Here is a 22,944-nt window from a genome sequence, read left to right as displayed (position 1 = left end):
AAGATTTCGGTTTCAAAAAGTTGAAAATTTTCACGACAGGATTTCGGCTTTAAAAAAGTCGAACATTTTCATGAAGTATTTCAGCTTCAAAAAAGTTGAAAATTTTCATGAAAAGATTTCGGCTACAAAAAAGTTGAAAATTTACATGAAAAGATTTCGGCTTCAAAAAAGTTGAAAATTTTCACGACAGGATTTCGGCTTTAAAAAAGTCGAACGTTTTCATGAAGTATTTCGGCTTCAAAAAAGTCGAACATTTTCATGAAGTATTTGGGCTTCAAAAAAGTTGAAAATTTTCACGACAGTATTTCAGCTTCAAAAAAGTTGAAAATTTTCACGAAAAGATTTCGGCTTCAAAAATGTTGAAAATTTTCACGACAGGATTTCGGCTTTAAAAAAGTCGAACATTTTCATGAAATATTTCAGCTTCAAAAAAGTTGAAAATTTTCATGAAAAGATTTCGGCTACAAAAAAGTTGAAAATTTTCATGAAAAGATTTCGGCTTCAAAAAAGTTGAAAATTTTCACGACAGGATTTCGGCTTTAAAAAAGTCGAACGTTTTCATGAAGTATTTCGGCTTCAAAAAAGTCGAACATTTTCATGAAGTATTTCGGATTCAAAAAAGTTGAAAATTTTCATGAAAAGATTTTGGCTTCAAAAAAGCTGAAAATTTTCATGAAAAGATTTCGGGTTCAAAAAAAGTTGAAAATTTTCACGACAGGATTTCGGCTTTAAAAAAGTCGAACATGTTCATGAAGTATTTCAGCTTCAAAAAAGTTGAAAATTTTCATGAAAAGATTTCGGCTTCAAAAATGTTGAAAATTTTCAAGAAAAGATTTCGGCTTCAAAAAAGTTGGAAATTTTCATGAAAAGATTTCGGCTTCAAAAAAGTTAAAAATTTTCATGAAAAGATTTCAGCTTAAAAAAAGTTGAACATTTTCACGACAGGATTTCGGCTTTAAAAAAGTCGAACATTTTCATGAAGTATTTGGGCTTCAAAAAAGTTGAAAATTTTCACGACAGGATTTCGGCTTTAAAAAAGTCGAACATTTTCATGAAGTATTTCAGTTTCAAAAAAGTTGAAAATTTTCATGAAAAGATTTCGGCTTCAAAAAAGTTGAAAATTTTCACGACAGGATTTCGGCTTTAAAAAAGTCGAACGTTTTCATGAAGTATTTCGGCTTCAAAAAAGTCGAACATTTTCATGAAGTATTTGGGCTTCAAAAAAGTTGAAAATTTTCACGACAGTATTTCAGCTTCAAAAAAGTTGAAAATTTTCACGAAAAGATTTCGGCTTCAAAAATGTTGAAAATTTTCACGACAGGATTTCGGCTTTAAAAAAGTCGAACATTTTCATGAAATATTTCAGCTTCAAAAAAGTTGAAAATTTTCATGAAAAGATTTCGGCTACAAAAAAGTTGAAAATTTTCATGAAAAGATTTCGGCTTCAAAAAAGTTGAAAATTTTCACGACAGGATTTCGGCTTTAAAAAAGTCGAACGTTTTCATGAAGTATTTCGGCTTCAAAAAAGTCGAACATTTTCATGAAGTATTTCGGATTCAAAAAAGTTGAAAATTTTCATGAAAAGATTTTGGCTTCAAAAAAGCTGAAAATTTTCATGAAAAGATTTCGGGTTCAAAAAAAGTTGAAAATTTTCACGACAGGATTTCGGCTTTAAAAAAGTCGAACATGTTCATGAAGTATTTCAGCTTCAAAAAAGTTGAAAATTTTCATGAAAAGATTTCGGCTTCAAAAATGTTGAAAATTTTCAAGAAAAGATTTCGGCTTCAAAAAAGTTGGAAATTTTCATGAAAAGATTTCGGCTTCAAAAAAGTTAAAAATTTTCATGAAAAGATTTCAGCTTAAAAAAAGTTGAACATTTTCACGACAGGATTTCGGCTTTAAAAAAGTCGAACATTTTCATGAAGTATTTGGGCTTCAAAAAAGTTGAAAATTTTCACGACAGGATTTCGGCTTTAAAAAAGTCGAACATTTTCATGAAGTATTTCAGTTTCAAAAAAGTTGAAAATTTTCATGAAAAGATTTCGGCTACAAAAAAGTTGAACATTTTCATGAAAAGATTTCGGCTTCAAAAAAGTCGAACATTTTCACGACAGGATTTCGGCTTTAAAAAAGTCGAACGTTTTCATGAAGTATTTCGGCTTCAAAAAAGTCGAACATTTTCATGAAGTATTTGGGCTTCAAAAAAGTTGAAAATTTTCACGACAGGATTTCGGCTTTAAAAAAGTCGAACATTTTCATGAAGTATTTCAGCTTCAAAAAAGTTGAAAATTTTCACGAAAAGATTTCGGCTTCAAAAATGTTGAAAATTTTCAAGAAAAGATTTCGGCTTCAAAAAAGTTGGAAATTTTCATGAAAAGATTTCGGCTTCAAAAAAGTTGAAAATTTTCATGAAAAGATTTCAGCTTCAAAAAAGTTGAACATTTTCACGACAGGATTTCGGCTTTAAAAAAGTCGAACATTTTCATGAAGTATTTCAGCTTCAAAAAAGTTGAAAATTTTCATGAAAAGATTTCGGCTACAAAAAAGTTGAAAATTTTCAAGAAAAGATTTCGGCTTCAAAAAAGTTGAAAATTTTCATGAAAAGATTTCGGCTTCAAAAAAGTTGAAAATTTTCATGAAAAGATTTCGGCTTCAAAAAAGTTGAAAATTTTCACGACAGGTTTTCGGCTTTAAAAAAGTCGAACATTTTCATGAAGTATTTCGGCTTCAAAAAGGTTGAAAATTTTCACGACAGGATTTCGGCTTTAAAAAAGTCGAACATTTTCATGAAGTATTTCGGCTTCAAAAAAGTTGAACATTTTCATGAAGTTTTTGGGCTTCAAAAAAGTTGAAAATTTTCACGACAGGATTTCGGCTTTAAAAAAGTCGAACATTTTCATGAATATTTCAGCTTCAAAAAAGTTGAAAATTTTCATGAAAAGATTTTGGCTTCAAAAAAGTTGAAAATTTTCATGAAAAGATTTCGGCTTCAAAAAAGTTGAAAATTTTCACGACAGGATTTCGGCTTTAAAAAAGTCGAACATTTTCATGAATATTTCAGCTTCAAAAAAGTTGAAAATTTTCATGAAAAGATTTCGGCTTCAAAAAAGTTGAAAATTTTCATGAAGTATTTCGGCTTCAAAAAAGTTGAAAATTTTCACGACAGGATTTCGGCATTTAAAAAGTTGAACATTTTCATGAAGTATTTCAGATTCAAAAAAGTTGAAAATTTTCATGAAAAGATTTCGGCTTCAAAAAAGTTGAAAATTTTCATGAAAAGATTTCGGCTTCAAAAAAGTTGAAAATTTTCATGAAAAGATTTCGGCTTCAAAAAAGTTGAAAATTTTCACGACAGGATTTCGGCTTTAAAAAAGTCGAACATTTTCATGAAGTATTTCGGCTTCAAAAAATTTCAAAAATTTTCATGAAAAGATTTCGGATTCAAAAAAGTTGAAAATTTTCACGACAGGATTTCGGCTTTAAAAAAGTCGAACGTTTTCATGAAGTATTTCGGCTTCAAAAAAGTTGAAAATTTTCATGAAAAGATTTCGGCTTCAAAAAAGTTGAAAATTTTCATGAAAAGATTTCGGCTTCAAAAAAGTTGAAAATTTTCACGACAGGATTTCGGCTTTAAAAAAGTCGAACATTTTCATGAAGTATTTCGGCTTCAAAAAGGTTGAAAATTTTCACGACAGGATTTCGGCTTTAAAAAAGTCGAACATTTTCATGAAGTATTTCGGCTTTAAAAAAGTTGAACATTTTCATGAAGTATTTGGGCTTCAAAAAAGTTGAAAATTTTCATGAAAAGATTTCGGCTTCAAAAAAGTTAAAAATTTTCACGACAGGATTTCGGCTTTAAAAAAGTCGAACATTTTCATGAAGTATTTCAGCTTCAAAAAAGTTGAAAATTTTCATGAAAAGATTTCGGTTTCAAAAAGTTGAAAATTTTCACGACAGGATTTCGGCTTTAAAAAAGTCGAACATTTTCATGAAGTATTTCAGCTTCAAAAAAGTTGAAAATTTTCATGAAAAGATTTCGGCTACAAAAAAGTTGAAAATTTACATGAAAAGATTTCGGCTTCAAAAAAGTTGAAAATTTTCACGACAGGATTTCGGCTTTAAAAAAGTCGAACGTTTTCATGAAGTATTTCGGCTTCAAAAAAGTCGAACATTTTCATGAAGTATTTGGGCTTCAAAAAAGTTGAAAATTTTCACGACAGTATTTCAGCTTCAAAAAAGTTGAAAATTTTCATGAAAAGATTTCGGCTACAAAAAAGTTGAAAATTTACATGAAAAGATTTCGGCTTCAAAAAAGTTGAAAATTTTCACGACAGGATTTCGGCTTTAAAAAAGTCGAACGTTTTCATGAAGTATTTCGGCTTCAAAAAAGTCGAACATTTTCATGAAGTATTTGGGCTTCAAAAAAGTTGAAAATTTTCACGACAGTATTTCAGCTTCAAAAAAGTTGAAAATTTTCACGAAAAGATTTCGGCTTCAAAAATGTTGAAAATTTTCACGACAGGATTTCGGCTTTAAAAAAGTCGAACATTTTCATGAAATATTTCAGCTTCAAAAAAGTTGAAAATTTTCATGAAAAGATTTCGGCTACAAAAAAGTTGAAAATTTTCACGACAGGATTTCGGCTTTAAAAAAGTCGAACGTTTTCATGAAGTATTTCGGCTTCAAAAAAGTCGAACATTTTCATGAAGTATTTCGGATTCAAAAAAGTTGAAAATTTTCATGAAAAGATTTTGGCTTCAAAAAAGCTGAAAATTTTCATGAAAAGATTTCGGGTTCAAAAAAAGTTGAAAATTTTCACGACAGGATTTCGGCTTTAAAAAAGTCGAACATGTTCATGAAGTATTTCAGCTTCAAAAAAGTTGAAAATTTTCATGAAAAGATTTCGGCTTCAAAAATGTTGAAAATTTTCAAGAAAAGATTTCGGCTTCAAAAAAGTTGGAAATTTTCATGAAAAGATTTCGGCTTCAAAAAAGTTAAAAATTTTCATGAAAAGATTTCAGCTTAAAAAAAGTTGAACATTTTCACGACAGGATTTCGGCTTTAAAAAAGTCGAACATTTTCATGAAGTATTTCAGCTTCAAAAAAGTTGAAAATTTTCATGAAAAGATTTCGGCTACAAAAAAGTTGAAAATTTTCAAGAAAAGATTTCGGCTTCAAAAAAGTTGAAAATTTTCATGAAAAGATTTCGGCTTCAAAAATGTTGAAAATTTTCATGAAAAGATTTCGGCTTCAAAAAAGTTGAAAATTTTCACGACAGGATTTCGGCTTTAAAAAAGTCGAACATTTTCATGAAGTATTTCGGCTTCAAAAAGGTTGAAAATTTTCACGACAGGATTTCGGCTTTAAAAAAGTCGAACATTTTCATGAATATTTCAGCTTCAAAAAAGTTGAAAATTTTCATGAAAAGATTTCGGCTTCAAAAAAGTTGAACATTTTCATGAAGTATTTCGGCTTCAAAAAAGTTGAAAATTTTCACGACAGGATTTCGGCATTAAAAAAGTCGAACATTTTCATGAAGTATTTCAGATTCAAAAAAGTTAAAAATTTTCATGAAAAGATTTCGGCTTCAAAAAAGTTGAAAATTTTCATGAAAAGATTTCGGCTTCAAAAAAGTTGAAAATTTTCATGAAAAGATTTCGGCTTCAAAAAAGTTGAAAATTTTCACGACAGGATTTCGGCTTTAAAAAAGTCGAACATTTTCATGAAGTATTTCGGCTTTAAAAAAGTCGAACATTTTCATGAAGTATTTGGGCTTCAAAAAAGTTGAAAATTTTCATGAAAAGATTTCGGTTTCAAAAAAGTTGAAAATTTTCACGACAGAATTTCGGCTTTAAAAAAGTCGAACATTTTCATGAAGTATTTCAGCTTCAAAAAAGTTGAAAATTTTCATGAAAAGATTTCGGCTACAAAAAAGTTGAAAATTTTCATGAAAAGATTTGGGCTTCAAAAAAGTTGAAAATTTTCACACCAGGATTTCGGCTTTAAAAAAGTCGAACATTTTCATGAAGTATTTCAGCTTCAAAAAAGTTGAAAATTTTCATGAAAAGATTTCGGCTTCAAAAAAGTTGAAAATTTTCACGAAAAGATTTCGGCTTCAAAAAAGTTGAAAATTTTCACGACAGGATTTCGGCTTTAAAAAAGTCGAACATTTTCATGAAGTATTTCGGATTCAAAAAAGTTGAAAATTTTCACGACAGGATTTCGGCGTTAAAAAAGTCGAACATTTTCATGAAAAGATTTCGGCTACAAAGAAGTTGAAAATTTTCATGAAAAGATTTCGGCTTCAAAAAAGTTGAAAATTTTCACGAAAAGATTTCGGCTTCAAAAAAGTTGAAAATTTTCATGAAAAGATTTCGGTTTCAAAAAAGTTGAAAATTTTCACGACAAGATTTCGGCTTTAAAAAAGTCGAACATTTTCATGAAATATTTCAGCTTCAAAAAAGTTGAAAATTTTCATGAAAAGATTTCGGCTACAAAAAAGTTGAAAATTTTCATGAAAAGATTTCGGCTTCAAAAAAGTTGAAAATTTTCATGAAGTATTTCGGCTTCAAAAAAGTTGAAAATTTTCACGACAGGATTTCGGCATTAAAAAAGTCGAACATTTTCATGAAGTATTTCAGATTCAAAAAAGTTGAAAATTTTCATGAAAAGATTTCGGCTTCAAAAAAGTTGAAAATTTTCATGAAAAGATTTCGGCTTCAAAAAAGTTGAAAATTTTCATGAAAAGATTTCGGCTTCAAAAAAGTTGAAAATTTTCACGACAGGATTTCGGCTTTAAAAAAGTCGAAACATTTTCATGAAGTATTTCGGCTTCAAAAAGGTTGAAAATTTTCACGACAGGATTTCGGCTTTAAAAAAGTCGAACATTTTCATGAAGTATTTCGGCTTTAAAAAAGTCGAACATTTTCATGAAGTATTTGGGCTTCAAAAAAGTTGAAAATTTTCATGAAAAGATTTCGGTTTCAAAAAAGTTGAAAATTTTCACGACAGAATTTCGGCTTTAAAAAAGTCGAACATTTTCATGAAGTATTTCAGCTTCAAAAAAGTTGAAAATTTTCATGAAAAGATTTCGGCTACAAAAAAGTTGAAAATTTTCATGAAAAGATTTGGGCTTCAAAAAAGTTGAAAATTTTCACACCAGGATTTCGGCTTTAAAAAAGTCGAACATTTTCATGAAGTATTTCAGCTTCAAAAAAGTTGAAAATTTTCATGAAAAGATTTCGGCTTCAAAAAAGTTGAAAATTTTCACGAAAAGATTTCGGCTTCAAAAAAGTTGAAAATTTTCACGACAGGATTTCGGCTTTAAAAAAGTCGAACATTTTCATGAAGTATTTCGGATTCAAAAAAGTTGAAAATTTTCACGACAAGATTTCGGCTTTAAAAAAGTCGAACATTTTCATGAAATATTTCAGCTTCAAAAAAGTTGAAAATTTTCATGAAAAGATTTCGGCTTCAAAAAAGTTGAAAATTTTCACGACAGGATTTCGGCTTTAAAAAAGTCGAACATTTTCATGAAGTATTTCGGCTTCAAAAAGGTTGAAAATTTTCACGACAGGATTTCGGCTTTAAAAAAGTCGAACATTTTCATGAAGTATTTCGGCTTTAAAAAAGTCGAACATTTTCATGAAGTATTTGGGCTTCACAAAAGTTGAAAATTTTCATGAAAAGATTTCGGTTTCAAAAAAGTTGAAAATTTTCACGACAGAATTTCGGCTTTAAAAAAGTCGAACATTTTCATGAAGTATTTCAGCTTCAAAAAAGTTGAAAATTTTCATGAAAAGATTTCGGCTACAAAAAAGTTGAAAATTTTCACGACAGGATTTCGGCTTTAAAAAAGTCGAACATTTTCATGAAGTATTTCAGCTTCAAAAAAGTTGAAAATTTTCATGAAAAGATTTCGGGTACAAAAAAGTTGAAAATTTTCATGAAAAGATTTCGGCTACAAAAAAGTTGAAAATTTTCATGAAAAGATTTCGGCTTCAAAAAAGTCGAACATTTTCACGACAGGATTTCGGCTTTAAAAAAGTCGAACGTTTTCATGAAGTATTACGGCTTCAAAAAAGTCGAACATTTTCATGAAGTATTTCGGCTTCAAAAAAGTTGAAAATTTTCACGACAGGATTTCGGCTTTAAAAAAGTCGAACATTTTCATGAAGTATTTCAGCTTCAAAAAAGTTGAAAATTTTCACGAAAAGATTTCGGCTTCAAAAATGTTGAAAATTTTCAAGAAAAGATTTCGGCTTCAAAAAAGTTGGAAATTTTCATGAAAAGATTTCGGCTTCAAAAAAGTTGAAAATTTTCATGAAAAGATTTCAGCTTCAAAAAAGTTGAACATTTTCACGACAGGATTTCGGCTTTAAAAAAGTCGAACATTTTCATGAAGTATTTCAGCTTCAAAAAAGTTGAAAATTTTCATGAAAAGATTTCGGCTACAAAAAAGTTGAAAATTTTCAAGAAAAGATTTCGGCTTCAAAAAAGTTGAAAATTTTCATGAAAAGATTTCGGCTTCAAAAAAGTTGAAAATTTTCATGAAAAGATTTCGGCTTCAAAAAAGTTGAAAATTTTCACGACAGGTTTTCGGCTTTAAAAAAGTCGAACATTTTCATGAAGTATTTCGGCTTCAAAAAGGTTGAAAATTTTCACGACAGGATTTCGGCTTTAAAAAAGTCGAACATTTTCATGAAGTATTTCGGCTTCAAAAAAGTTGAACATTTTCATGAAGTTTTTGGGCTTCAAAAAAGTTGAAAATTTTCACGACAGGATTTCGGCTTTAAAAAAGTCGAACATTTTCATGAATATTTCAGCTTCAAAAAAGTTGAAAATTTTCATGAAAAGATTTTGGCTTCAAAAAAGTTGAAAATTTTCATGAAAAGATTTCGGCTTCAAAAAAGTTGAAAATTTTCATGAAGTATTTCGGCTTCAAAAAAGTTGAAAATTTTCACGACAGGATTTCGGCATTAAAAAAGTCGAACATTTTCATGAAGTATTTCAGATTCAAAAAAGTTGAAAATTTTCATGAAAAGATTTCGGCTTCAAAAAAGTTGAAAATTTTCATGAAAAGATTTCGGCTTCAAAAAAGTTGAAAATTTTCATGAAAAGATTTCGGCTTCAAAAAAGTTGAAAATTTTCACGACAGGATTTCGGCTTTAAAAAAGTCGAAACATTTTCATGAAGTATTTCGGCTTCAAAAAGGTTGAAAATTTTCACGACAGGATTTCGGCTTTAAAAAAGTCGAACATTTTCATGAAGTATTTCGGCTTTAAAAAAGTCGAACATTTTCATGAAGTATTTGGGCTTCAAAAAAGTTGAAAATTTTCATGAAAAGATTTCGGTTTCAAAAAAGTTGAAAATTTTCACGACAGAATTTCGGCTTTAAAAAAGTCGAACATTTTCATGAAGTATTTCAGCTTCAAAAAAGTTGAAAATTTTCATGAAAAGATTTCGGCTACAAAAAAGTTGAAAATTTTCATGAAAAGATTTGGGCTTCAAAAAAGTTGAAAATTTTCACACCAGGATTTCGGCTTTAAAAAAGTCGAACATTTTCATGAAGTATTTCAGCTTCAAAAAAGTTGAAAATTTTCATGAAAAGATTTCGGCTTCAAAAAAGTTGAAAATTTTCACGAAAAGATTTCGGCTTCAAAAAAGTTGAAAATTTTCACGACAGGATTTCGGCTTTAAAAAAGTCGAACATTTTCATGAAGTATTTCGGATTCAAAAAAGTTGAAAATTTTCACGACAAGATTTCGGCTTTAAAAAAGTCGAACATTTTCATGAAATATTTCAGCTTCAAAAAAGTTGAAAATTTTCATGAAAAGATTTCGGCTTCAAAAAAGTTGAAAATTTTCACGACAGGATTTCGGCTTTAAAAAAGTCGAACATTTTCATGAAGTATTTCGGCTTCAAAAAGGTTGAAAATTTTCACGACAGGATTTCGGCTTTAAAAAAGTCGAACATTTTCATGAAGTATTTCGGCTTTAAAAAAGTCGAACATTTTCATGAAGTATTTGGGCTTCACAAAAGTTGAAAATTTTCATGAAAAGATTTCGGTTTCAAAAAAGTTGAAAATTTTCACGACAGAATTTCGGCTTTAAAAAAGTCGAACATTTTCATGAAGTATTTCAGCTTCAAAAAAGTTGAAAATTTTCATGAAAAGATTTCGGCTACAAAAAAGTTGAAAATTTTCACGACAGGATTTCGGCTTTAAAAAAGTCGAACATTTTCATGAAGTATTTCAGCTTCAAAAAAGTTGAAAATTTTCATGAAAAGATTTCGGGTACAAAAAAGTTGAAAATTTTCATGAAAAGATTTCGGCTACAAAAAAGTTGAAAATTTTCATGAAAAGATTTCGGCTTCAAAAAAGTCGAACATTTTCACGACAGGATTTCGGCTTTAAAAAAGTCGAACGTTTTCATGAAGTATTACGGCTTCAAAAAAGTCGAACATTTTCATGAAGTATTTCGGCTTCAAAAAAGTTGAAAATTTTCATGAAAAGATTTCGGCTTCAAAAAAGTTGAACATTTTCACGACAGGATTTCGGCTTTAAAAAAGTCGAACGTTTTCATGAAGTATTTGGGCTTCAAAAAAGTCGAACATTTTCATGAAGTATTTGGGCTTCAAAAAAGTTGAAAATTTTCACGACAGGATTTCGGCTTTAAAAAAGTCGAACATTTTCATGAAGTATTTCAGTTTCAAAAAAGTTGAAAATTTTCATGAAAAGATTTCGGCTACAAAAAAGTTGAAAATTTTCATGAAAAGATTTCGGCTTCAAAAAAGTCGAACATTTTCACGACAGGATTTCGGCTTTAAAAAAGTCGAACGTTTTCATGAAGTATTTCGGCTTCAAAAAAGTCGAACATTTTCATGAAGTATTTGGGCTTCAAAAAAGTTGAAAATTTTCACGACAGGATTTCGGCTTTAAAAAAGTCGAACATTTTCATGAAGTATTTCAGCTTCAAAAAAGTTGAAAATTTTCACGAAAAGATTTCGGCTTCAAAAATGTTGAAAATTTTCATGAAAAGATTTCAGCTTCAAAAAAGTTGAAAATTTTCATGAAAAGATTTCGGCTTCAAAAAAGTTGAAAATTTTCATGAAAAGATTTCAGCTTCAAAAAAGTTGAACATTTTCACGACAGGATTTCGGCTTTAAAAAAGTCGAACATTTTCATGAAGTATTTCAGCTTCAAAAAAGTTGAAAATTTTCATGAAAAGATTTCGGCTACAAAAAAGTTGAAAATTTTCAAGAAAAGATTTCGGCTTCAAAAAAGTTGAAAATTTTCATGAAAAGATTTCGGCTTCAAAAAAGTTGAAAATTTTCATGAAAAGATTTCGGCTTCAAAAAAGTTGAAAATTTTCACGACAGGTTTTCGGCTTTAAAAAAGTCGAACATTTTCATGAAGTATTTCGGCTTCAAAAAGGTTGAAAATTTTCACGACAGGATTTCGGCTTTAAAAAAGTCGAACATTTTCATGAAGTATTTCGGCTTCAAAAAAGTTGAACATTTTCATGAAGTTTTTGGGCTTCAAAAAAGTTGAAAATTTTCACGACAGGATTTCGGCTTTAAAAAAGTCGAACATTTTCATGAATATTTCAGCTTCAAAAAAGTTGAAAATTTTCATGAAAAGATTTTGGCTTCAAAAAAGTTGAAAATTTTCATGAAAAGATTTCGGCTTCAAAAAAGTTGAAAATTTTCACGACAGGATTTCGGCTTTAAAAAAGTCGAACATTTTCATGAATATTTCAGCTTCAAAAAAGTTGAAAATTTTCATGAAAAGATTTCGGCTTCAAAAAAGTTGAAAATTTTCATGAAGTATTTCGGCTTCAAAAAAGTTGAAAATTTTCACGACAGGATTTCGGCATTTAAAAAGTTGAACATTTTCATGTAGTATTTCAGATTCAAAAAAGTTGAAAATTTTCATGAAAAGATTTCGGCTTCAAAAAAGTTGAAAATTTTCATGAAAAGATTTCGGCTTCAAAAAAGTTGAAAATTTTCATGAAAAGATTTCGGCTTCAAAAAAGTTGAAAATTTTCACGACAGGATTTCGGCTTTAAAAAAGTCGAACATTTTCATGAAGTATTTCGGCTTCAAAAAATTTCAAAAATTTTCATGAAAAGATTTCGGATTCAAAAAAGTTGAAAATTTTCACGACAGGATTTCGGCTTTAAAAAAGTCGAACGTTTTCATGAAGTATTTCGGCTTCAAAAAAGTTGAAAATTTTCATGAAAAGATTTCGGCTTCAAAAAAGTTGAAAATTTTCATGAAAAGATTTCGGCTTCAAAAAAGTTGAAAATTTTCACGACAGGATTTCGGCTTTAAAAAAGTCGAACATTTTCATGAAGTATTTCGGCTTCAAAAAGGTTGAAAATTTTCACGACAGGATTTCGGCTTTAAAAAAGTCGAACATTTTCATGAAGTATTTCGGCTTTAAAAAAGTTGAACATTTTCATGAAGTATTTGGGCTTCAAAAAAGTTGAAAATTTTCATGAAAAGATTTCGGCTTCAAAAAAGTTAAAAATTTTCACGACAGGATTTCGGCTTTAAAAAAGTCGAACATTTTCATGAAGTATTTCAGCTTCAAAAAAGTTGAAAATTTTCATGAAAAGATTTCGGTTTCAAAAAGTTGAAAATTTTCACGACAGGATTTCGGCTTTAAAAAAGTCGAACATTTTCATGAAGTATTTCAGCTTCAAAAAAGTTGAAAATTTTCATGAAAAGATTTCGGCTACAAAAAAGTTGAAAATTTACATGAAAAGATTTCGGCTTCAAAAAAGTTGAAAATTTTCACGACAGGATTTCGGCTTTAAAAAAGTCGAACGTTTTCATGAAGTATTTCGGCTTCAAAAAAGTCGAACATTTTCATGAAGTATTTGGGCTTCAAAAAAGTTGAAAATTTTCACGACAGTATTTCAGCTTCAAAAAAGTTGAAAATTTTCACGAAAAGATTTCGGCTTCAAAAATGTTGAAAATTTTCACGACAGGATTTCGGCTTTAAAAAAGTCGAACATTTTCATGAAATATTTCAGCTTCAAAAAAGTTGAAAATTTTCATGAAAAGATTTCGGCTACAAAAAAGTTGAAAATTTTCATGAAAAGATTTCGGCTTCAAAAAAGTTGAAAATTTTCACGACAGGATTTCGGCTTTAAAAAAGTCGAACGTTTTCATGAAGTATTTCGGCTTCAAAAAAGTCGAACATTTTCATGAAGTATTTCGGATTCAAAAAAGTTGAAAATTTTCATGAAAAGATTTTGGCTTCAAAAAAGCTGAAAATTTTCATGAAAAGATTTCGGGTTCAAAAAAAGTTTAAAATTTTCACGACAGGATTTCGGCTTTAAAAAAGTCGAACATGTTCATGAAGTATTTCAGCTTCAAAAAAGTTGAAAATTTTCATGAAAAGATTTCGGCTTCAAAAATGTTGAAAATTTTCAAGAAAAGATTTCGGCTTCAAAAAAGTTGGAAATTTTCATGAAAAGATTTCGGCTTCAAAAAAGTTAAAAATTTTCATGAAAAGATTTCAGCTTAAAAAAAGTTGAACATTTTCACGACAGGATTTCGGCTTTAAAAAAGTCGAACATTTTCATGAAGTATTTGGGCTTCAAAAAAGTTGAAAATTTTCACGACAGGATTTCGGCTTTAAAAAAGTCGAACATTTTCATGAAGTATTTCAGTTTCAAAAAAGTTGAAAATTTTCATGAAAAGATTTCGGCTACAAAAAAGTTGAACATTTTCATGAAAAGATTTCGGCTTCAAAAAAGTCGAACATTTTCACGACAGGATTTCGGCTTTAAAAAAGTCGAACGTTTTCATGAAGTATTTCGGCTACAAAAAAGTTGAAAATTTTCATGAAAAGATTTGGGCTTCAAAAAAGTTGAAAATTTTCACACCAGGATTTCGGCTTTAAAAAAGTCGAACATTTTCATGAAGTATTTCAGCTTCAAAAAAGTTGAAAATTTTCATGAAAAGATTTCGGCTTCAAAAAAGTTGAAAATTTTCACGAAAAGATTTCGGCTTCAAAAAAGTTGAAAATTTTCACGACAGGATTTCGGCTTTAAAAAAGTCGAACATTTTCATGAAGTATTTCGGATTCAAAAAAGTTGAAAATTTTCACGACAAGATTTCGGCTTTAAAAAAGTCGAACATTTTCATGAAATATTTCAGCTTCAAAAAAGTTGAAAATTTTCATGAAAAGATTTCGGCTTCAAAAAAGTTGAAAATTTTCACGACAGGATTTCGGCTTTAAAAAAGTCGAACATTTTCATGAAGTATTTCGGCTTCAAAAAGGTTGAAAATTTTCACGACAGGATTTCGGCTTTAAAAAAGTCGAACATTTTCATGAAGTATTTCGGCTTTAAAAAAGTCGAACATTTTCATGAAGTATTTGGGCTTCACAAAAGTTGAAAATTTTCATGAAAAGATTTCGGTTTCAAAAAAGTTGAAAATTTTCACGACAGAATTTCGGCTTTAAAAAAGTCGAACATTTTCATGAAGTATTTCAGCTTCAAAAAAGTTGAAAATTTTCATGAAAAGATTTCGGCTACAAAAAAGTTGAAAATTTTCACGACAGGATTTCGGCTTTAAAAAAGTCGAACATTTTCATGAAGTATTTCAGCTTCAAAAAAGTTGAAAATTTTCATGAAAAGATTTCGGGTACAAAAAAGTTGAAAATTTTCATGAAAAGATTTCGGCTACAAAAAAGTTGAAAATTTTCATGAAAAGATTTCGGCTTCAAAAAAGTCGAACATTTTCACGACAGGATTTCGGCTTTAAAAAAGTCGAACGTTTTCATGAAGTATTACGGCTTCAAAAAAGTCGAACATTTTCATGAAGTATTTCGGCTTCAAAAAAGTTGAAAATTTTCATGAAAAGATTTCGGCTTCAAAAAAGTTGAACATTTTCACGACAGGATTTCGGCTTTAAAAAAGTCGAACGTTTTCATGAAGTATTTGGGCTTCAAAAAAGTCGAACATTTTCATGAAGTATTTGGGCTTCAAAAAAGTTGAAAATTTTCACGACAGGATTTCGGCTTTAAAAAAGTCGAACATTTTCATGAAGTATTTCAGTTTCAAAAAAGTTGAAAATTTTCATGAAAAGATTTCGGCTACAAAAAAGTTGAAAATTTTCATGAAAAGATTTCGGCTTCAAAAAAGTCGAACATTTTCACGACAGGATTTCGGCTTTAAAAAAGTCGAACGTTTTCATGAAGTATTTCGGCTTCAAAAAAGTCGAACATTTTCATGAAGTATTTGGGCTTCAAAAAAGTTGAAAATTTTCACGACAGGATTTCGGCTTTAAAAAAGTCGAACATTTTCATGAAGTATTTCAGCTTCAAAAAAGTTGAAAATTTTCACGAAAAGATTTCGGCTTCAAAAATGTTGAAAATTTTCAAGAAAAGATTTCGGCTTCAAAAAAGTTGGAAATTTTCATGAAAAGATTTCGGCTTCAAAAAAGTTGAAAATTTTCATGAAAAGATTTCAGCTTCAAAAAAGTTGAACATTTTCACGACAGGATTTCGGCTTTAAAAAAGTCGAACATTTTCATGAAGTATTTCAGCTTCAAAAAAGTTGAAAATTTTCATGAAAAGATTTCGGCTACAAAAAAGTTGAAAATTTTCAAGAAAAGATTTCGGCTTCAAAAAAGTTGAAAATTTTCATGAAAAGATTTCGGCTTCAAAAAAGTTGAAAATTTTCATGAAAAGATTTCGGCTTCAAAAAAGTTGAAAATTTTCACGACAGGTTTTCGGCTTTAAAAAAGTCGAACATTTTCATGAAGTATTTCGGCTTCAAAAAGGTTGAAAATTTTCACGACAGGATTTCGGCTTTAAAAAAGTCGAACATTTTCATGAAGTATTTCGGCTTCAAAAAAGTTGAACATTTTCATGAAGTTTTTGGGCTTCAAAAAAGTTGAAAATTTTCACGACAGGATTTCGGCTTTAAAAAAGTCGAACATTTTCATGAATATTTCAGCTTCAAAAAAGTTGAAAATTTTCATGAAAAGATTTTGGCTTCAAAAAAGTTGAAAATTTTCATGAAAAGATTTCGGCTTCAAAAAAGTTGAAAATTTTCACGACAGGATTTCGGCTTTAAAAAAGTCGAACATTTTCATGAATATTTCAGCTTCAAAAAAGTTGAAAATTTTCATGAAAAGATTTCGGCTTCAAAAAAGTTGAAAATTTTCATGAAGTATTTCGGCTTCAAAAAAGTTGAAAATTTTCACGACAGGATTTCGGCATTTAAAAAGTTGAACATTTTCATGTAGTATTTCAGATTCAAAAAAGTTGAAAATTTTCATGAAAAGATTTCGGCTTCAAAAAAGTTGAAAATTTTCATGAAAAGATTTCGGCTTCAAAAAAGTTGAAAATTTTCATGAAAAGATTTCGGCTTCAAAAAAGTTGAAAATTTTCACGACAGGATTTCGGCTTTAAAAAAGTCGAACATTTTCATGAAGTATTTCGGCTTCAAAAAATTTCAAAAATTTTCATGAAAAGATTTCGGATTCAAAAAAGTTGAAAATTTTCACGACAGGATTTCGGCTTTAAAAAAGTCGAACGTTTTCATGAAGTATTTCGGCTTCAAAAAAGTTGAAAATTTTCATGAAGTATTTCGGCTACAAAAAAGTTGAAAATTTTCATGAAAAGATTTGGGCTTCAAAAAAGTTGAAAATTTTCACACCAGGATTTCGGCTTTAAAAAAGTCGAACATTTTCATGAAGTATTTCAGCTTCAAAAAAGTTGAAAATTTTCATGAAAAGATTTCGGCTTCAAAAAAGTTGAAAATTTTCACGAAAAGATTTCGGCTTCAAAAAAGTTGAAAATTTTCACGACAGGATTTCGGCTTTAAAAAAGTCGAACATTTTCATGAAGTATTTCGGATTCAAAAAAGTTGAAAATTTTCACGACAAGATTTCGGCTTTAAAAAAGTCGAACATTTTCATGAAATATTTCAGCTTCAAAAAAGTTGAAAATTTTCATGAAAAGATTTCGGCTTCAAAAAAGTTGAAAATTTTCACGACAGGATTTCGGCTTTAAAAAAGTCGAACATTTTCATGAAGTATTTCGGCTTCAAAAAGGTTGAAAATTTTCACGACAGGATTTCGGCTTTAAAAAAGTCGAACATTTTCATGAAGTATTTCGGCTTTAAAAAAGTCGAACATTTTCATGAAGTATTTGGGCTTCACAAAAGTTGAAAATTTTCATGAAAAGATTTCGGTTTCAAAAAAGCTGAAAATTTTCACGACAGAATTTCGGCTTTAAAAAAGTCGAACATTTTCATGAAGTATTTCAGCTTCAAAAAAGTTGAAAATTTTCATGAAAAGATTTCGGCTACAAAAAAGTTGAAAATTTTCACGACAGGATTTCGGCTTTAAAAAAGTCGAACATTTTCATGAAGTATTTCAGCTTCAAAAAAGTTGAAAATTTTCATGAAAAGATTTCGGGTACAAAAAAGTTGAAAATTTTCATGAAAAGATTTCGGCTACAAAAAAGTTGAAAATTTTCATGAAAAGATTTCGGCTTCAAAAAAGTCGAACATTTTCACGACAGGATTTCGGCTTTAAAAAAGTCGAACGTTTTCATGAAGTATTACGGCTTCAAAAAAGTCGAACATTTTCATGAAGTATTTCGGCTTCAAAAAAGTTGAAAATTTTCATGAAAAGATTTCGGCTTCAAAAAAGTTGAACATTTTCACGACAGGATTTCGGCTTTAAAAAAGTCGAACGTTTTCATGAAGTATTTGGGCTTCAAAAAAGTCGAACATTTTCATGAAGTATTTGGGCTTCAAAAAAGTTGAAAATTTTCACGACAGGATTTCGGCTTTAAAAAAGTCGAACATTTTCATGAAGTATTTCAGTTTCAAAAAAGTTGAAAATTTTCATGAAAAGATTTCGGCTACAAAAAAGTTGAAAATTTTCATGAAAAGATTTCGGCTTCAAAAAAGTCGAACATTTTCACGACAGGATTTCGGCTTTAAAAAAGTCGAACGTTTTCATGAAGTATTTCGGCTTCAAAAAAGTCGAACATTTTCATGAAGTATTTGGGCTTCAAAAAAGTTGAAAATTTTCACGACAGGATTTCGGCTTTAAAAAAGTCGAACATTTTCATGAAGTATTTCAGCTTCAAAAAAGTTGAAAATTTTCACGAAAAGATTTCGGCTTCAAAAATGTTGAAAATTTTCAAGAAAAGATTTCGGCTTCAAAAAAGTTGGAAATTTTCATGAAAAGATTTCGGCTTCAAAAAAGTTGAAAATTTTCATGAAAAGATTTCAGCTTCAAAAAAGTTGAACATTTTCACGACAGGATTTCGGCTTTAAAAAAGTCGAACATTTTCATGAAGTATTTCAGCTTCAAAAAAGTTGAAAATTTTCATGAAAAGATTTCGGCTTCAAAAAAGTTGAAAATTTTCACGAAAAGATTTCGGCTTCAAAAAAGTTGAAAATTTTCACGACAGGATTTCGGCTTTAAAAAAGTCGAACATTTTCATGAAGTATTTCGGATTCAAAAAAGTTGAAAATTTTCACGACAAGATTTCGGCTTTAAAAAAGTCGAACATTTTCATGAAATATTTCAGCTTCAAAAAAGTTGAAAATTTTCATGAAAAGATTTCGGCTTCAAAAAAGTTGAAAATTTTCACGACAGGATTTCGGCTTTAAAAAAGTCGAACATTTTCATGAAGTATTTCGGCTTCAAAAAGGTTGAAAATTTTCACGACAGGATTTCGGCTTTAAAAAAGTCGAACATTTTCATGAAGTATTTCGGCTTTAAAAAAGTCGAACATTTTCATGAAGTATTTGGGCTTCACAAAAGTTGAAAATTTTCATGAAAAGATTTCGGTTTCAAAAAAGCTGAAAATTTTCACGACAGAATTTCGGCTTTAAAAAAGTCGAACATTTTCATGAAGTATTTCAGCTTCAAAAAAGTTGAAAATTTTCATGAAAAGATTTCGGCTACAAAAAAGTTGAAAATTTTCACGACAGGATTTCGGCTTTAAAAAAGTCGAACATTTTCATGAAGTATTTCAGCTTCAAAAAAGTTGAAAATTTTCATGAAAAGATTTCGGGTACAAAAAAGTTGAAAATTTTCATGAAAAGATTTCGGCTACAAAAAAGTTGAAAATTTTCATGAAAAGATTTCGGCTTCAAAAAAGTCGAACATTTTCACGACAGGATTTCGGCTTTAAAAAAGTCGAACGTTTTCATGAAGTATTACGGCTTCAAAAAAGTCGAACATTTTCATGAAGTATTTCGGCTTCAAAAAAGTTGAAAATTTTCATGAAAAGATTTCGGCTTCAAAAAAGTTGAACATTTTCACGACAGGATTTCGGCTTTAAAAAAGTCGAACGTTTTCATGAAGTATTTGGGCTTCAAAAAAGTCGAACATTTTCATGAAGTATTTGGGCTTCAAAAAAGTTGAAAATTTTCACGACAGGATTTCGGCTTTAAAAAAGTCGAACATTTTCATGAAGTATTTCAGTTTCAAAAAAGTTGAAAATTTTCATGAAAAGATTTCGGCTACAAAAAAGTTGAAAATTTTCATGAAAAGATTTCGGCTTCAAAAAAGTCGAACATTTTCACGACAGGATTTCGGCTTTAAAAAAGTCGAACGTTTTCATGAAGTATTTCGGCTTCAAAAAAGTCGAACATTTTCATGAAGTATTTGGGCTTCAAAAAAGTTGAAAATTTTCACGACAGGATTTCGGCTTTAAAAAAGTCGAACATTTTCATGAAGTATTTCAGCTTCAAAAAAGTTGAAAATTTTCACGAAAAGATTTCGGCTTCAAAAATGTTGAAAATTTTCAAGAAAAGATTTCGGCTTCAAAAAAGTTGGAAATTTTCATGAAAAGATTTCGGCTTCAAAAAAGTTGAAAATTTTCATGAAAAGATTTCAGCTTCAAAAAAGTTGAACATTTTCACGACAGGATTTCGGCTTTAAAAAAGTCGAACATTTTCATGAAGTATTTCAGCTTCAAAAAAGTTGAAAATTTTCATGAAAAGATTTCGGCTACAAAAAAGTTGAAAATTTTCAAGAAAAGATTTCGGCTTCAAAAAAGTTGAAAATTTTCATGAAAAGATTTCGGCTTCAAAAAAGTTGAAAATTTTCATGAAAAGATTTCGGCTTCAAAAAAGTTGAAAATTTTCACGACAGGTTTTCGGCTTTAAAAAAGTCGAACATTTTCATGAAGTATTTCGGCTTCAAAAAGGTTGAAAATTTTCACGACAGGATTTCGGCTTTAAAAAAGTCGAACATTTTCATGAAGTATTTCGGCTTCAAAAAAGTTGAACATTTTCATGAAGTTTTTGGGCTTCAAAAAAGTTGAAAATTTTCACGACAGGATTTCGGCTTTAAAAAAGTCGAACATTTTCATGAATATTTCAGCTTCAAAAAAGTTGAAAATTTTCATGAAAAGATTTTGGCTTCAAAAAAGTTGAAAATTTTCATGAAAAGATTTCGGCTTCAAAAAAGTTGAAAATTTTCACGACAGGATTTCGGCTTTAAAAAAGTCGAACATTTTCATGAATATTTCAGCTTCAAAAAAGTTGAAAATTTTCATGAAAAGATTTCGGCTTCAAAAAAGTTGAAAATTTTCATGAAGTATTTCGGCTTCAAAAAAGTTGAAAATTTTCACGACAGGATTTCGGCATTTAAAAAGTTGAACATTTTCATGTAGTATTTCAGATTCAAAAAAGTTGAAAATTTTCATGAAAAGATTTCGGCTTCAAAAAAGTTGAAAATTTTCATGAAAAGATTTCGGCTTCAAAAAAGTTGAAAATTTTCATGAAAAGATTTCGGCTTCAAAAAAGTTGAAAATTTTCACGACAGGATTTCGGCTTTAAAAAAGTCGAACATTTTCATGAAGTATTTCGGCTTCAAAAAATTTCAAAAATTTTCATGAAAAGATTTCGGATTCAAAAAAGTTGAAAATTTTCACGACAGGATTTCGGCTTTAAAAAAGTCGAACGTTTTCATGAAGTATTTCGGCTTCAAAAAAGTTGAAAATTTTCATGAAAAGATTTCGGCTTCAAAAAAGTTGAAAATTTTCATGAAAAGATTTCGGCTTCAAAAAAGTTGAAAATTTTCACGACAGGATTTCGGCTTTAAAAAAGTCGAACATTTTCATGAAGTATTTCGGCTTCAAAAAGGTTGAAAATTTTCACGACAGGATTTCGGCTTTAAAAAAGTCGAACATTTTCATGAAGTATTTCGGCTTTAAAAAAGTTGAACATTTTCATGAAGTATTTGGGCTTCAAAAAAGTTGAAAATTTTCATGAAAAGATTTCGGCTTCAAAAAAGTTAAAAATTTTCACGACAGGATTTCGGCTTTAAAAAAGTCGAACATTTTCATGAAGTATTTCAGCTTCAAAAAAGTTGAAAATTTTCATGAAAAGATTTCGGTTTCAAAAAGTTGAAAATTTTCACGACAGGATTTCGGCTTTAAAAAAGTCGAACATTTTCATGAAGTATTTCAGCTTCAAAAAAGTTGAAAATTTTCATGAAAAGATTTCGGCTACAAAAAAGTTGAAAATTTACATGAAAAGATTTCGGCTTCAAAAAAGTTGAAAATTTTCACGACAGGATTTCGGCTTTAAAAAAGTCGAACGTTTTCATGAAGTATTTCGGCTTCAAAAAAGTCGAACATTTTCATGAAGTATTTGGGCTTCAAAAAAGTTGAAAATTTTCACGACAGTATTTCAGCTTCAAAAAAGTTGAAAATTTTCACGAAAAGATTTCGGCTTCAAAAATGTTGAAAATTTTCACGACAGGATTTCGGCTTTAAAAAAGTCGAACATTTTCATGAAATATTTCAGCTTCAAAAAAGTTGAAAATTTTCATGAAAAGATTTCGGCTACAAAAAAGTTGAAAATTTTCATGAAAAGATTTCGGCTTCAAAAAAGTTGAAAATTTTCACGACAGGATTTCGGCTTTAAAAAAGTCGAACGTTTTCATGAAGTATTTCGGCTTCAAAAAAGTCGAACATTTTCATGAAGTATTTCGGATTCAAAAAAGTTGAAAATTTTCATGAAAAGATTTTGGCTTCAAAAAAGCTGAAAATTTTCATGAAAAGATTTCGGGTTCAAAAAAAGTTTAAAATTTTCACGACAGGATTTCGGCTTTAAAAAAGTCGAACATGTTCATGAAGTATTTCAGCTTCAAAAAAGTTGAAAATTTTCATGAAAAGATTTCGGCTTCAAAAATGTTGAAAATTTTCAAGAAAAGATTTCGGCTTCAAAAAAGTTGGAAATTTTCATGAAAAGATTTCGGCTTCAAAAAAGTTAAAAATTTTCATGAAAAGATTTCAGCTTAAAAAAAGTTGAACATTTTCACGACAGGATTTCGGCTTTAAAAAAGTCGAACATTTTCATGAAGTATTTGGGCTTCAAAAAAGTTGAAAATTTTCACGACAGGATTTCGGCTTTAAAAAAGTCGAACATTTTCATGAAGTATTTCAGTTTCAAAAAAGTTGAAAATTTTCATGAAAAGATTTCGGCTACAAAAAAGTTGAACATTTTCATGAAAAGATTTCGGCTTCAAAAAAGTCGAACATTTTCACGACAGGATTTCGGCTTTAAAAAAGTCGAACGTTTTCATGAAGTATTTCGGCTTCAAAAAAGTCGAACATTTTCATGAAGTATTTGGGCTTCAAAAAAGTTGAAAATTTTCACGACAGGATTTCGGCTTTAAAAAAGTCGAACATTTTCATGAAGTATTTCAGCTTCAAAAAAGTTGAAAATTTTCACGAAAAGATTTCGGCTTCAAAAATGTTGAAAATTTTCAAGAAAAGATTTCGGCTTCAAAAAAGTTGGAAATTTTCATGAAAAGATTTCGGCTTCAAAAAAGTTGAAAATTTTCATGAAAAGATTTCAGCTTCAAAAAAGTTGAACATTTTCACGACAGGATTTCGGCTTTAAAAAAGTCGAACATTTTCATGAAGTATTTCAGCTT

This window comes from Labrus mixtus, chromosome 4, assembly GCF_963584025.1.
Source record: "Labrus mixtus chromosome 4, fLabMix1.1, whole genome shotgun sequence".
Lineage (NCBI taxonomy): Eukaryota > Metazoa > Chordata > Actinopteri > Labriformes > Labridae > Labrus > Labrus mixtus.
The sequence above is the reverse complement of the archived record's forward strand: the minus strand, read 5'-3'. Positions refer to the sequence as shown.